The sequence below is a fragment of the Drosophila erecta genome, unplaced genomic scaffold, assembly GCF_003286155.1.
Source record: "Drosophila erecta strain 14021-0224.00,06,07 unplaced genomic scaffold, DereRS2 tig00000321-arrow-arrow-pilon, whole genome shotgun sequence".
NCBI classification, from domain to species: Eukaryota; Metazoa; Arthropoda; class Insecta; order Diptera; family Drosophilidae; genus Drosophila; species Drosophila erecta.
The window spans coordinates 1,096,406-1,111,985 of NW_020825222.1; positions in this window are offsets into that span (position 1 = coordinate 1,096,406).

Sequence of the window (15,580 nt, forward strand, 5' to 3'; positions counted from 1 at the left end):
CTTGATCATCTAAACGATGAAGAGAGGAAAGCCCTTACCAGTGTCTTATACGAGTTTAGTGACATACAGTACAAAGAAGGTGAAAATTTGACCTTCACAAGTACAACTAAACATGTCATAACAACTAAACACGAAGACCCAATTTACAGACGTCCATACAAATACCCACAAAGCTTCGACGAAGAAGTCAAAAACCAAATGAAATGCAACAAGGCATCATAAGAAAATCGAATTCTCCGTATTGCTCTCCGGTTTGGGTAGTATCCAAAAAGCCAGATGCATCGGGAAAATCGAAATTTCGCATAGTCATTGACTATCGCAACCTGAACGGGTTGATGACAAATACTTAATACCGGTAATGGATGAAATATTGGACAAGCTTGGAAATTGCCAATACTTTACAACCATTGACCTCGCAAAAGGTTTTCATCAAATACAAATGGATGAAAATTCCATAGCGAAGACAGCTTTTTCTACCAAAAATGGTCATTTTGAATATACTCGAATGCCATTTGGTTTAAAAAATGTACCCGCAACTTTTCAACGTTGCATGAATAATCTCTTAGCAGATTTAATATACATAAACTGTTTCGTATATATGGATGACATAATTGTGTATTGTGTATATATATATATATCTGAATAAATATATAATTACAACTTCGCGGTTTGTTGGTTTGGAAAAAAAAAATATTTTTATTAATCAAAAACTTAAGCGAACGTCGGAGACAAATTCACGTCTTACACAATTGAAGTATGAATAAAATCTAAATCTGATTTGCAAAGCGAACGCTTAGCAAACCCTTGGCTGAGCTTATTTACTTCTTCATATTGAGCGTACATAGGCTCTCATTTATGTTTACGTTAATTAGGCGCTCTCTTGAGTGGATTGCGCATGGATACAGATCAGCCGAGTTTGAGCTACGTGGAAAGTTTTGACCCTTTAAGCTGTGTAAGCAGTTTTCACCCTTCTAGTGGGAATAACGAATAAGACTGCGGATGTTTATGTTAAATTGTTTACATCGGCCGAATTTGTTATTGTCACCAAGAAGTTGGGGTTCTTTTGTGCATTTACATTTCTATAAGTATATTATTATCTTTGTTTGGATATGGTACGATGTTAAGAAGTGCAGTTTTTATAATGTCTCTAGGAATATGGGAAATAGTAAGTATTTAATTTGCATCTGATTTCAACCACGTAGAAGTTTTTATATTTAGTAAATTTTCGGAATTTTCACGTGATAATGGATCATGTTTTAATAATTTGGGATTAAAAATACCAAGTCTTGTTAATTGCATACCGAGTTCTATATCTTCAATGTATTCGGTAAAGTGTTGTAAATTAAATATTAAAAGTTCTAATCTTCTGTCACCTTCACTTATTGCGCCTATATGGTTGATTACTTCAATGCCTCTATTGATTACATCTACTACTTCATTCAATTCATGTAGTGTACGTAGTTCGATAGATTTTTAACTAGTGGGTCTTTTAATAGTTGGTGATAATTACTAATAAAGAGGACCTTGTACTTCCTTCGCTAGGGATGCGCACTCTTGCTATGCTCGGGTCTAGCTCGCCGTAGGTCGGGGTTCTTTTAGCTTAGGATAGTACGAACGCTACTACATTTTAATAAGTGCGTCTTACTCATAAACAATATTCAAACTTGGACTACCGATTAATAAAAGAAATGGCTTATTATTGATATTAATGATACACGCCGACACGTGTGAAGATAAGCTACAGATTCTGATAAGTATTGGGAATTTTGGATGTTAATGATTCCCTAAGTCTTTACCCTCCCTACCATGACAATGCTACTTAAAATATTTACATTGTCCCTTGGTCAAGTTCAAAATAACTCTACCACATATTTAAGAAAGTGTTCAACATAAGTACTCGACAAACCATTAAATCTATTTATTCACAATTCATTATTTTTCAATATATCTTCAATCATAATTTCATTTATATAAATTCAGTTTAGTAAACGTTTCCATTAAATCTCTTTTACAAACTAACAATATTTTTATCTACGCATAATTATCCTAGTCGTTCTCTAACTCTTCATTTTTGTTTATATTCCGTAAGTAAAATAAAGTATATAAAAGTAAAGTATAAAGCAAATATATATAAGTAATTGAATATAAAATTAGCAAATATAGTTATATAATCTTTAGTCGAATGCAGATATTATTTTAATTAGACGTTCGAGTGGCATTTTGTTAGAATTTTAATATAGGTAATTCATAATAAGATCTTTATCATTGTTGTTTTGTAGTACTCACGACCTTAAATATCCACTCCATGATGTGCGTAAAGTTGGGCCCAAGCTCATGTTGACTTCGTCGGTCAAACTTTAAAGGTTGTAATTTAAATTCCTATTCAAATGCCAAAAGTTCCGTCAATCTGCGAGTATTTATTTCATTATTAATTGCAATACAAAAGAAAATCAAGAATCAAAACAAAACACGAAATGTAACTGCAGCACTGCAGCGATAAGACCTTAGGAGACCGCTGGCTGCCACGCTGCGCTGCGATAAGACGGAATCACAAAGTTAGACCTCTGCTGGTCATATGAGGTGATCCTCATTGCGTAACGTTGATGATGTCCAAATATAATTAAATCCGATCCGGTCGTCTAAACTTCTGCACAGCTGAATAATCTGGATGAGCTCTAGCCTTCCAATATATTTGGCCAGTTATCATTCGGCAGGTGGCCGGTTGCGTAACTTGTTGGCTGAAGGTTATGTCGGCCTCTTGGCCTCTTCTTGGAGCGAACTGGGTTTAACCAATGAGCTGATGCGGGGTTCGACGAGACGGGGGGGAAGTCGGCTGTAGAGCAACCAAGTGCCCTTATATAGGCCTGGCCTTCCTTACGCCTTGGGGTCGAATCTCTTTGCCACTTTCTCCCAAAGTGCACACGGAAATTTATTGAAATATCCCACTCTTGTTTTTATTGGATTGGATAAATAATATATAATTAAATTATATCTCCATGTATGTGAAGTTTAATTGGGCAGCGTCAAAAATTGTGAGCGTTCGACACGAGGTTTAATCCGATAATTAATTAAGCTCTGGGAAGCTGCATGCCGGTGGTCACTGCTATGGGCTTTCCTTTCCCTAACTGTACAATCGTACGATCATATTCTGTCCTGATTGGTCTAAGACAATTCTCCCATTTTTTGGGTTATACAAAAGCTGCTATAATTTAGGGCGAGGGTGTCTTGAAGAGTTATTGCAGTGTAAAGTTTAAGTTGGTCACTACACGGTGCACACGACAGTTAAACTTCTGGACTTTCTCTAAATTTGTACATAATGGGCGCTAAAAAGCAGCTTTTAATTTTTTTCTAAAAAATATTATATAACATTTAATCATTTTATCAGTAAAATTGCGTTCCCTCATAGAGGCCAAAAGTAATATATTTTTAATGGGTAATACACTTTTGTGAATGATAATAACAAATTTAGGGATCTTAGATCCGTCAAACCAACCCCAATTTAATCCTCTGCGATGGGATCTCGACGCTTTGGATCCTCGGCATTACTAGATATTAAGTTGAGATTAAGCGATGTCGGGTGGCTCGATGAAAAGTTGTCGGTCGCAGTGGTCTAAAAATACGGCGAAGTAGACGACTAGGAAAAATTCCTGGAAACAAAGTTTGCACAATTTCGATCAAAGGCTGGATCATGTTGCCGGGCACTCCCTAACTGTATAATCGTACGATCATATTCTGTCCTGATTGGTCTAAGACAATTTTCTCACTTTTTGGGTTATACAAAGGCTGCTATAATTTAGGGTGAGGGTGTCTTGAAGAGTTATTGCAGTGTAAAGTTTAAGTTGGTCACTACACCCACAGATAAGGGTAACGAGACTATTTCAAGGAAGCCTTATCTGAAGAAACTCCTTGTTTTCTAGCTTGTATATCCTTCAAATGGAATACTCTTTACGACATTACTTTGTGTAAAGTTTCTGGCGTAAACGAAATCGATGTTTTTAAATTTTATCTGCCGAATGCGTTGGTTGTATCTATTCGCGTTTTCTTCATGGGATTGGTTTAGGTTCAGTTTAGCTTGCCGTCTCTGCAGTTCTAAAGCCTCCGGTTTAGATAACCGAGTGTCCTCCGCTAACATATTTAGAGTACGCAGGAGACTATAGTCCTTGCCGTTAAGGATCATATTTTGTCCAAATGTCAGAAAGTAAAGTGACGAACCTGTGCTTCTATGTAACGACCCTCTTAAAGATTCGCTAATAGCGTCTAAGTTGTCATCCCAATTTGTGTGGTCTTTCCCTATATAAGCTCTTACAGCGGCTAACACCGATCTGTTAAGTCTTTCACTCGCTTTAGCCTGTGGAGAATATATGGCTGTAAGTTTTTGCTGTACGCCAAAACTAGTAAGGAAAGCTTGGAAATAGCTTGACTTAAACTGACTGCCATCATCAGAAAGTATTACTTCTGGAACGCCAAACGTATAGAATATAGCCCCCTTTAAGTAATCACAGATCTTAGGAGCGGTGAACTTCTTAAGAGATAACAAAAAGTGGAAACGGGTGTTATGGTCAACGACAATCAGCAAACCAATGTGACCTTTTTTTGTGCGAGGGTATGGGCCTAAGAGGTCAATATATAATTTTTGGAATGGCCTGTCTGAGGTTAACGGTTTACCCATTGGCGGTTTTAGAACCGTGTTTGGACTTTTCGTGGTACGACAAATTACACAATTAGATATATAGTTGCGTATTTGTGTAACCATGCAAGGCCAAAACAAATATCTTTTTAGTTTTTCTACAGTTTTACTCATGCCCCAATGAGATGAACTTGGTGCATCATGAGCCTGAAACAATATATCGGGTACTAAAGCTGAAGGTATCCATAGTTTCCATGGGTTTTCTTGCTTTATATCGTCTGATACAAAAGTAGTTCTTTTGTTAATATATCCATCCCTGATTTGTAGATCGGGAAATCTTGATTGATTGTTAGATATTGTCTTAATTAAGTCCAAGTATTCAGTGGATTTGAAATGTGGGGAATCTACGTCAACTATGGGTCCATTCTGACAAAATTCATCGATGGCTGGGTCGTTCTGTCTGGATAAGGTGTCTGCAACGACGTTCTGAGAACCGCTACGATGTTTTATAGTGAACGTAAACGCTCTCAACTTCATTGACCATCGAGCTAACCTTCCTGATAAATCCTTCTGCCGCATTAGCCATTGCAGGGCTGCATGGTCTGTTATGACTAAGAAATCCTGTCCTTCAATATATGCGCGGAATTTTTTAATTCCTTTTATAACGGCAAGACATTCTAATTCGGAAACTGAATAGTTACGTTGTGCTTTGGACAATTTTTCGGACATATACGAAATCGGAAGTTCTACTCCATCTCGTTCCTGAGCTAGTACGCAACCAACACCAAAAGAGCTGGCGTCACACAACAAAATGAATTGCTTAGAAAAATCTGGTGTTATGAGAATTGGTGAAGCAGTAAGACATGATTTCAAGTTTTCAAAAGCGGTTTGAGCCTCTTCGTTCCAGTCAAGCGTATTCTTCTTTTTAAGAAGTTCCGTTAAAGGGAAACTAATAGTGGCAAAGTTTTCTACGAACCGTCGGTACCATCCTGCTAATCCTAGAAATCTTCGTAACTGCTTAATCGAAGTTGGTTGTGGAAATTCTACTATCGCTTTAACTTTATCTGGATTGGTTCTTATTTGTCCATTCCCAATTATAAAACCGAGATATATGATCTCCTTCATACAAAATTTGGATTTGCTGACATTGATAGTGAGATTTGCTTTACGTAAGCATAAAGCTATCTCCTGTAGTAAAAGCATATGGGATTCAAAATCCTCAGACAAAACTAATAAGTCGTCAAGATAAACAAATACTCTATTCCTAAGATGAGCTGGAATGACTCGATCCATAAGACGACAAAGAGTTTGGGCCGCGTTACAGAGACCAAAGGGCATCATTTTATACTGATATAGCGGTCTATTCGGTATTGTAAACGCAGTGTATTGCTTAGAATTTTCGTCGAGCGGTATCTGCCAATATGCATGCTTCATGTCGATACCACTTCTGAATTTAGCTGGTGGTAACCGGCTTAAGATGCCGTCTATATGAGGTAGAGGATATGCGTCTCGCTGAGTAACCTTATTCACCTCTCTAGAATCAAGACATAGACAGTACTTGTCTCCTTTCTTTACTAGCACGCTATTACTACTCCAAGCGCTAGTTGACTCTTCGATAACATCTAAGGCTAGCATGTTATCCACTTCAGCGAACATCAGCTTTTCAATGGCAGGTGAAACTGGCCAATGCCGTTGTTTAACAGGACTCGCATTTCCTACATCAATGCTATGTGTGGACAAGGTAGTACGACCTAAACCTTCGGAAGCAAAGGATGGAAATGTTTTTATTACTGTCTCCAGCCGAAGTCTTTCTCTTTCGTTCAGCTCATGATATTTTGGAGAATCTTCATCATCATCCAAAGTACCGATGTCTAATTCAGCAATGGTCGGATTGCTCGTAATTTTATTTAATAATCCGAAAATCAATGCCTAAATATACATCCTGTTGAAGTTCTGGTATTATAAATAATTCAAGATTGTCTATCGTATCGCCATACTTAATGGAAGTTATAAGTTTTGACACTACTTTGTTTTTTGTTCCGTTCGCAGCGCGAATTTCGCCAGAACATTTTTTTACGTTGTTGTGTTTAAGGAAGTTCTGTGCAGCTAATCCGCCTACACAACTTATTGTTGCTCCAGAATCTAATAAAGCCTTGTAAGTCTGACCCTCTATATTGATATCCGTATAGAGTCTTTGGTCAGAGCTAAGTACAATAGCGGATATAAGTTTCTGTCGGTCACGACGAACCTTCTTCCAAAATGCTCTCAATCGGCTAGTAGATCGTCTGGGTTTTAAATGAGTTCCTATACTATCTACTTTACTAAATATTTCTCTAGGCTTATTATTGTAATTTTGAATTCTTATGTGTAAGGGTATAAAAGAAAAATGAATATCAGGCTGACCTAAAGGTTCTATCTCCTGAAATTCACGGGCTTCAGTGGTTGATTTTGACTTAGCAACTTCTGAATCTACGGATGTATCTTGTTGCTCAGAGAAACATCCTTTGGTCGGTTTCCCGGAGTACAGTTTGGACAAGTCGGCTTGTATTTTTCTTTAAGTCCGCAACCGTAACAAAATATAATTCTTTTAGCCATACAATCATCGAATCTGTGGCCTTGTTTGTCACAATTCCAACAAGTTGTGGTATTTCGACGTTGCATTTGGTTTACTTCTTCACCTACTCTTACTAAACGTGTTTCCTCTTCTTCGGTGGTTAATTCTGCCACGCAGGAGCGATAAGGTTTTAGCTTAAACGTCCTGAGATTGTTACAAAACTGTTCATGCCTGCGCACTTCGTATCGGAGTTGTGTTCTGTTTGGGATTTTAAGATGCAGCAACTCATGATGTAAGCTAGGCTTCGAATTTCTAACCAATAACTCAACTAATTGTGTTTCGGAAACTCCATTTTGCAGTCTGTCAATCAACCGTTCCATGGTTTCCTGGAAATCTTCAAATGCTTCATTTTCTCCTTGCTTGCGTTTTCGGATTCCCTCCCAAATATCATAATCTGTCTCTATATCTTCGAATCTCTTCCTAAATTCGCCACAAAATGTGTTCCAATCGAAATTTGGATTGTTCCGATGAAACTTCCAATACCAATCGCTTGCTTTTCCGGCAAACAGAAGGTACAGATGGTCGCATAAAAGTCCATAATCATTACCTAGATTTTGTTTGGTGAGTGAGCATATCCTGTAAATGAATTCATCTATCCTGATGCTTGTTTTGCTACCATCGAACTTTAATCCCCATTTTTGAATGATTCCTGATACTTTTTCCGGGCTAACATATGAGCTTGCATTGCTCCTGTTTCCGCCTCTTTCTTCTACATTATTGTCTAAATTTTGAGAATACCGATTTTGATTGGAATTGTTCCTGCTCAAATCTGTATTTGGTTGGACATTGTCAGGTGTGGAAATTGTATGTGTGGGCTGAGATAATTGTAAGTTGTCTAAATGACTTTTAATAGATGTCTCTATAGTCTTCCCTAAATAAGAGGTAAGGTTATCCATGAGTTGAGCCTGTTGTTGGCTAACAGTAAACTGTATAAAGTTCATCAACTCTGGTTGAGTACTAAGAGCCATAATGGAATTCGTTGGAGGTTCTGTTAAGATCCTATCCAAATTTCCTCTGTTAGTATTTCTGGTAGACACTCCTCGTCTAGGAGGTGTACCTCGGATCCTGCCTGATCTGGTATTTCTCCTTAATGGGAAAATATCATTATTATCTTGACATTCGCTTACGCCGGATGTGCCAGCTGTTGCAGCATCTAATTCAGCGAACAGAGTGTTATTAGAGTGAGATAAATTCGATTCGTTGCAATCTGCATTGCAAATTGGACATGTTTGTGTACTTTTTAAGTGGTTTATAATGCACTTTTTATGAAATGTATGCCTGCACGATGTTGTTGCTGACAAAACGGTTGGTGCTAAGATTTCTTTACATATGACACAGCTATTTTCAACGCCTTGTGAAACTTCAACTGCATTACCTGTACTATTCTTGGCTGCCATATTATTGTTGTTAAGATGTGTTGTAATTATTTGGTTTGTCTTTCTTTATGTCGATCACTTCTATCAGAATCTTAGTTGTATCTCTATTTGTTAGTGGATTGTAGCTGGTCTATTGCCTCATGCTTTTATTTACTTGAAAATCGGACAATATACAGACTTATTGAAGTGTAAGTATAATGTATTCCAGAAAAATCAAATTGTAAATAAAGTTGAGTAAAGAAACGTATGGTGATGAGCTTCTGTGGATTCGAAACAGTTCCACTTGGTCGATCAATTCTCTTTCAAATTGAATCGCATGTTCCTAAGTTTTACTATCCCTTCCAAATAGATACTCTCAATCCTATATGTTTATTTATTGGAATTAGTTATATTGTGTTTTAACTGTGGATGGATTACTTTAGAGCTTAGTGTGCTATAACAAGTTACGGACTTTTCGAGCTTTACGTCTGAGCCAAAAATGTGTAGTACTTGTCGTGCTCCACTCGTTGGGCTTCAAAAAAATGTGTAGTGTATTTTCTCGAGCCCCCACGTTTGGGCGCCAAAAATGTGTAGTGTACGTAGTTCGATAGATTTTTAACTAGTGGGTCTTTTAATAGTGGGTGATAATTACTAATAAAGAGGACCTTGTACTTCCTTCGCTAGGGATGCGCACTCTTGCTATGCTCGGGTCTAGCTCGCCGTAGGTCGGGGTTCTTTTAGCTTAGGATAGTACGAACGCTACTACATTTTAATAAGTGCGTCTTACTCATAAACAATATTCAAACTTGGACTACCGATTAATAAAAGAAATGGCTTATTATTGATATTAATGATACACGCCGACACGTGTGAAGATAAGCTACAGATTCTGATAAGTATTGGGAATTTTGGATGGTAATGATTCCCTAAGTCTTTACCCTCCCTACCATGACAATGCTACTTAAAATATTTACATTGTCCCTTGGTCAAGTTCAAAATAACTCTACCACATATTCAAGAAAGTGTTCAACATAAGTACTCGACAAACCATTAAATCTATTTATTCACAATTCATTATTTTTCAATATATCTTCAATCATAATTCCATTTATATAAATTCAGTTTAATAAACGGTTTCATTAAATCTCTTTTACAAACTAACAATATTTTTATCTACGCATAATTATCCTAGTCGTTCTCTAACTCTTCATTTTTGTTTATATTCCGTAAGTAAAATAAAGTATATAAAAGTAAAGTATAAAGCAAATATATATAAGTAATTGAATATAAAATTAGCAAATATAGTTATATAATCTTTAGTCGAATGCAGATATTATTTTAATTAGACGTTCGAGTGGCATTTTGTTAGAATTTTAATAAAGGTAATTCATAATAAGATCTTTATCATTGTTGTTTTGTAGTACTCACGACCTTAAATATCCACTCCATGATGTGCGTAAAGTTGGGCCCAAGTTCACGTTGACATTGTCGAGCTGTAGGTCAAACTTTAGAGGTTCTAATTTAAATTCCTATTCAAATGCCAAAAGTTCCGTCAATCTGCGAGTATTTAATTCATTATAAATCGCAAAACAAAAGAAAATCAAGAATCAAAACAAAACACGAAATATAACTGCAGTATTGCAGCGATAAGACCTTAGGAAACCCCGGCTGCTACGCTGCTTTGCGATAAGACGAAATCACAAAGTTAGACCTCCGTTGGTCATAGGCGATGATCTTCACTGCGGGACGATGATGATGTTCAAATGTAATTAAATCTGCTCCGGTCGTCTAAACTTCTGCATAGCTGAATAATCTGGATGAGCTCTAGCCTTCCAATATATTTGGCCAGTTATCATACGGCAGGTGGCCGGTTGCGTAACTTGTTGCTGAAGGTTATGTCGCCTCGTGGCCTCTTCTTGGAGCGACGGGGCTTAAACCATGAGCTGATGCGGGGGTCGACGAGACGGGGGGTAGTCGGCTGTAGAGCAATCAAATGCTCTTATATAGACCGGGCCTTCCTTACGCCTTGGGGTCTAATCTCGTTGCCACTTTCACACGAATCGAACACGGAAATTTATTGAAATATCCCTCTCTTGTTTTATGAGATTGGATATATATAACTAAATTATATTTCCACGTGTATGAAGTTTAAATGGGCAGCGTCAAAAATTGTGAGCGTTCGCCACGACGTTTTATCCGATAATGATCTAAGCTCTGGGGAAGCTGCATGCTGGTGGTCGCTGTTACAGCTTTTCTTTCCCTAACTGTATAATCGTACGATCATATTCTGTTCTGATTGGTCTAAGACAATTCTCTCGCTTTTTCTTTTACACAAAAGCTGCTATAATTTAGGGCGAGGGTGTCTTGAAGAGTTATTGCAGTGTAAAGTTAAGTTGGTCACTACATTCATTAATTTGAATACTATTTTGAGAAAGATCGTTTATTTTTTGTTCTAATTCTTCTTTGTCATTTTGATCTAAAGTGCCAAAAAGGTATTTATATGCGGTACCTATAATATTATTATTATTATTCTTATTCCATTCATCTCTCTGTCTAATTTTTCAGTTAAATATTGGATTTGGGCTATAGTACCATATTCTTCAGCTTGTTTAATTAAATTTGCAAAAGTTTGTTCGGTTTTTGTTAAGTTTACGGTAAGTTTATAGGTATATAAATTGATCCTGTTTAAATATTTTAGATACTGCATATAAATAACTTTTTGGCATGTTAGCATGTTTTTGTTATGGTTCATAAAGAAGAACTTTAACAAAAAATCATTAATCTTTTCCAAAATACAGTTCAAACTAATAAATTAAACGAAGTAATAAAAGCAGTCAATAGAGGTATTTAAGTAATATTATAAGATACCAGTTGTATTGTGTTTGGTTTTATGATTATATACATAGAGAATAGTTTCAAATTGTGTTATCTTATTTTCTGGGTCGGACTCACTATTAATGATTCTTAACTTTTCATTGACTGTTTTATGGAATCTTTCAATGTCAGAAATTCCATTTTTACTTGTTGTGATATTTATATTCACATTTTCGGACCTAAGCCATAAGTGTAACACGGAACATATAAAAGCTGAATCTTTATCGGCCTTTATTTCGGACGGTTTTCCCATTTCATTGAAAATTTAAGGAGAGCTCTTTTCGCTTCCAGCCAGTCTTTACTGCTAACTTCAATCAAGGCGGCATATTTGGAATAAATGTCAATGCATGACAGGAATGTTTTATTATTGATTAAATAAAAATCGATAACATATTTTTCTCTGGGATTAAAAGTTTCTGTTGTTAACTCATAGTTTACTTTATGTTCTCTATGTTCTGTTTTGGATATGTTACATACTTCGCATTCATTAATAATGTTGTGTATTAACTTTTGGTAGTCTGGGTAATAATATTTTTCTTTGAAAAGGTTAGATTGTTTCTCTATTCCTGTGGCTTTTTATAATTATTTCTTTAAATTCTGAATATGTTTCAATATCTTTTAATTTGATGTTTGATTTCATAACTTTAGTTATGTTATTCGGACTGACAATGTAAGCGTTTTGAAATGTAAGGAAATCTATTTCGTTATGAAAGAAAATTACGCTTCTTTTAGTACATAAATATTCTTCAATTAATTCTTTGGCATGGACATTTGTCATTTCTATGTAATGAATTTTAATTTTTGTTTTATGAAAGTATCCTATAGTTTCTACGGTATTATTATCGTCTTTTATAAATTCTATCTACCTGTTGTAGTAATTAATTGGCCTCTCCGTTAAGGAAATATAAGATAGAAATATAACGAAATGTTACTGGAGGTTTCTCCTAGGAAGTTTTCTTCAATTTTTACTCTTGATAGAGCATCTGTACATGGTTTTCTTTACCAGGGAGATATTTGATATGGTAATCAAATTCATTTAATTTGATTTTCCATCTCTGAAGTTTCATGTTTGGCTCTTTAATTGAATCAAGCCAAACCAATGGCCTGTGATCACTATAGATCTCGAATTTTCTAAAAATAAATAGGACCTGAAATATTTAGTGGCCCAAACAATAGCAAGGAGTTCCTTTTCTATTGCGGAATAATTAATTTCATGTTCGTTCAGAGTTCTGCTCGCATAGCATATAGGTTTATGCTCTTGCGATAATAGCGCGCCAATAGCAAAATTGCTGGCATCAGTAGTTAGTGAAAAAGACTTTTTAAAATCTGGGTGTATTAATATGGGATCGGACGTTATTAACACTTTTAGTTTTTCAAAAGCTAAGTAATAGTCTGAGTCTTTGATATTTATTATTAAGCCTTTCTTTAGTCGTAATGTCATTGGTTTTGCTATTTTAGCGAAGTTTGGAATAAATTTGCGGTAAAAACCGCAAAGACCAAGAAATGATTTTATTTCTTTAGTGGACTTTGGTATAGGGAAATTCACTACGGCTTTAATTTTTGTGGGATTTGGTTTTATACCATCTGCTGTAATTATATGCCCTAGGAATTCAGTTTCTTTTTTAAGGAATTCGCATTTGTCTAGCTCTAATTTTAAATTTGCTTCCCTGAGCTTTAAGAATACCTTTCGCAAAGACATTATGTGCTCTTCCAATGAAGTGGAATACACAATTATGTCATCCATATATACGAAACAGTTTTTGTATATTAAATCTGCTAAGAGATTATTCATGCAACGTTGAAAAGTTGCGGGTACATTTTTTAAACCAAATGGCATTCGAGTATATTCAAAATGACCATTTTTGGTAGAAAAAGCTGTCTTCGTTATGGAATTTTCATCTATTTGTATTTGATGAAAACCTTTTGCGAGGTCAATGGTTGTAAAGTATTGGCAATTTCCAAGCTTGTCCAATATTTCATCCATTACCGGTATTGGGTATTTGTCATCAACCCGTTCAGGTTGCGATAGTCAATGACTATGCGAAATTTCGATTTTCGATGCATCTGGCTTTTTGGATACTACCCAAACCGGAGAGCAATACGGAGAATTCGATTTTCTTATGATGCCTTGTTGCATTTCATTTGGTTTGTAAATTGGGTCTTCGTGTTTAGTTGTTATGACATGTTTAGTTGTACTTGTGAAGGTCAAATTTTCACCTTCTTTGTACTGTAAACTCGTATAAGACACTGGTGAGGGCTTTCCTCTCTTCGTCGTTTAGATGATCAAGTCGAAATTCATTTGATTCATTGAGTTCGTTGTCAATTACATAATTGACATACTCAATATTTGGGGAATCTAATAGGTTTTCTTTTAAACTCTCTTTTGGTGTTTCTTCTTCTTCATTAATATCTTCAAGTCGCAATTTAAATGTGTATTTATTTAAAGTAACTGTATTTGTATTGGATGTATAGCATATAGTTGCTTTGGAATCTTCCAAATATTCCCTGCCTAACAAAATATTGTATATTTCTGAGAATTTATGTAAATAAAATGTTTGCTTTGTCGAACATAGTTTACTAGGTTTTAAATCAATTTTTGATTTTAAAATAATTTGACCGTTTGTTGTGTGTATATCCAATGGAGCTTTTAAGTTATTCGGACAATTGAAAAAAATTTTATTCATCAAATTTATTGATGAACCTGTGTCAATCAAACATTTGAGTTTGATATCGTTCATAGTTATTTGTATGAATGGGTAGGTTCTTCTTCTTCTACTTCTGATTCCGATCCCGAGGCAAGTTGATGAAAATTTTCACTGGTGTCAATTTTAGACTGACCACTGGAACTTTCACGCTGCCTTTTTTGGGTTGGTTAGTAGTAGAATAAGATATGGGTTTTTGATAATTTAGAGCGTTTTGCGCTCTACCTTGGTCTAACTTTTGTTTGAACTCACTGTATGTTGCTTGGTTATTTTCAACCGTTTTTGAATTATTACGTGCATAATTATTTTGATTTTGCTGTGTTTGAATATAATAAGGTTTTGTACCTTGGTCATTATTATTTCCTTTATTCTTTTGAGAATCATTATTTTTACTACTGCTTTGTGATGTAGATGGACTGTTTGATTTAGCTTTAGCTTTTTCTGTATTTGATACAATTGTATCGTAAAGGCCTTCCCTTTGCGCTACTAGTCTTAATAATGTTGTTGTTGTAATATCGTATCTTGCTAAAGTCATGAACATTCTGTCTGGAATTCTTTTATAAATTACATCTTTTATAGTATTAGCCATTGAGGCGGTATAAAGAGTTGTATTTGTATAATTATTTTCACGCTTTAATGGTCACTTGCAGTTTTTAATTTGTATTAATAGTATCCAACATCGAGAGTTATATAACTATTCACAAATATTTTGTCGCATAGATTCTTTTGCGGATCTGCTTTGTATAAACTGAAGCACAAACGAAACTTTGTTCGCCACGAGCTGCGTTTCATTAATCTCGAACTAATCTATTAGCTCTAAGAGATTATGTTCACACGCGGATCCTACCGACTGCGGCAATTACAACTTCGCGGTTTATTGGTTTATAAAAAAATATCTTTATTGATCAAAAACTTAAGCGAACGTCGGAGACAAATTCAGGTCTTACACAATTGAAGTATGAATAAAATCTAAATCTAATTTGCAAAGCGAACGCTTAGCAAACCCTTGGCTGAGCTTATTTACTTCTTCATATTGAGCGTACATAGGCTCTCATTTATGTTTACGTTAATTAGGCGCTCTCTTGAGTGGATTGCGCATGGATACAGATCAGCCGAGTTTGAGCTACGTGGAAAGTTTAGACCCTTTAAGCTGTGTAAGCAGTTTTCACCCTTCTAGTGGGAATAACGAATAAGACTGCGGATGTTTATGTTAAATTATTTACATCGGCCGAATTTGTTATTGTAACCAAGAAGTTGGGGTTCTTATGTGCTAAGGCATTCTTGGTTCTATGTTCTATTGTTGCTAAGTAAGAGAATATATAAAGTGGCTGGTATATGTTGTAGATATATGTTATGTGGTTGAGCATTACATATGTCACTACCCCACGCTTAAAATTTAGCCTGTCCT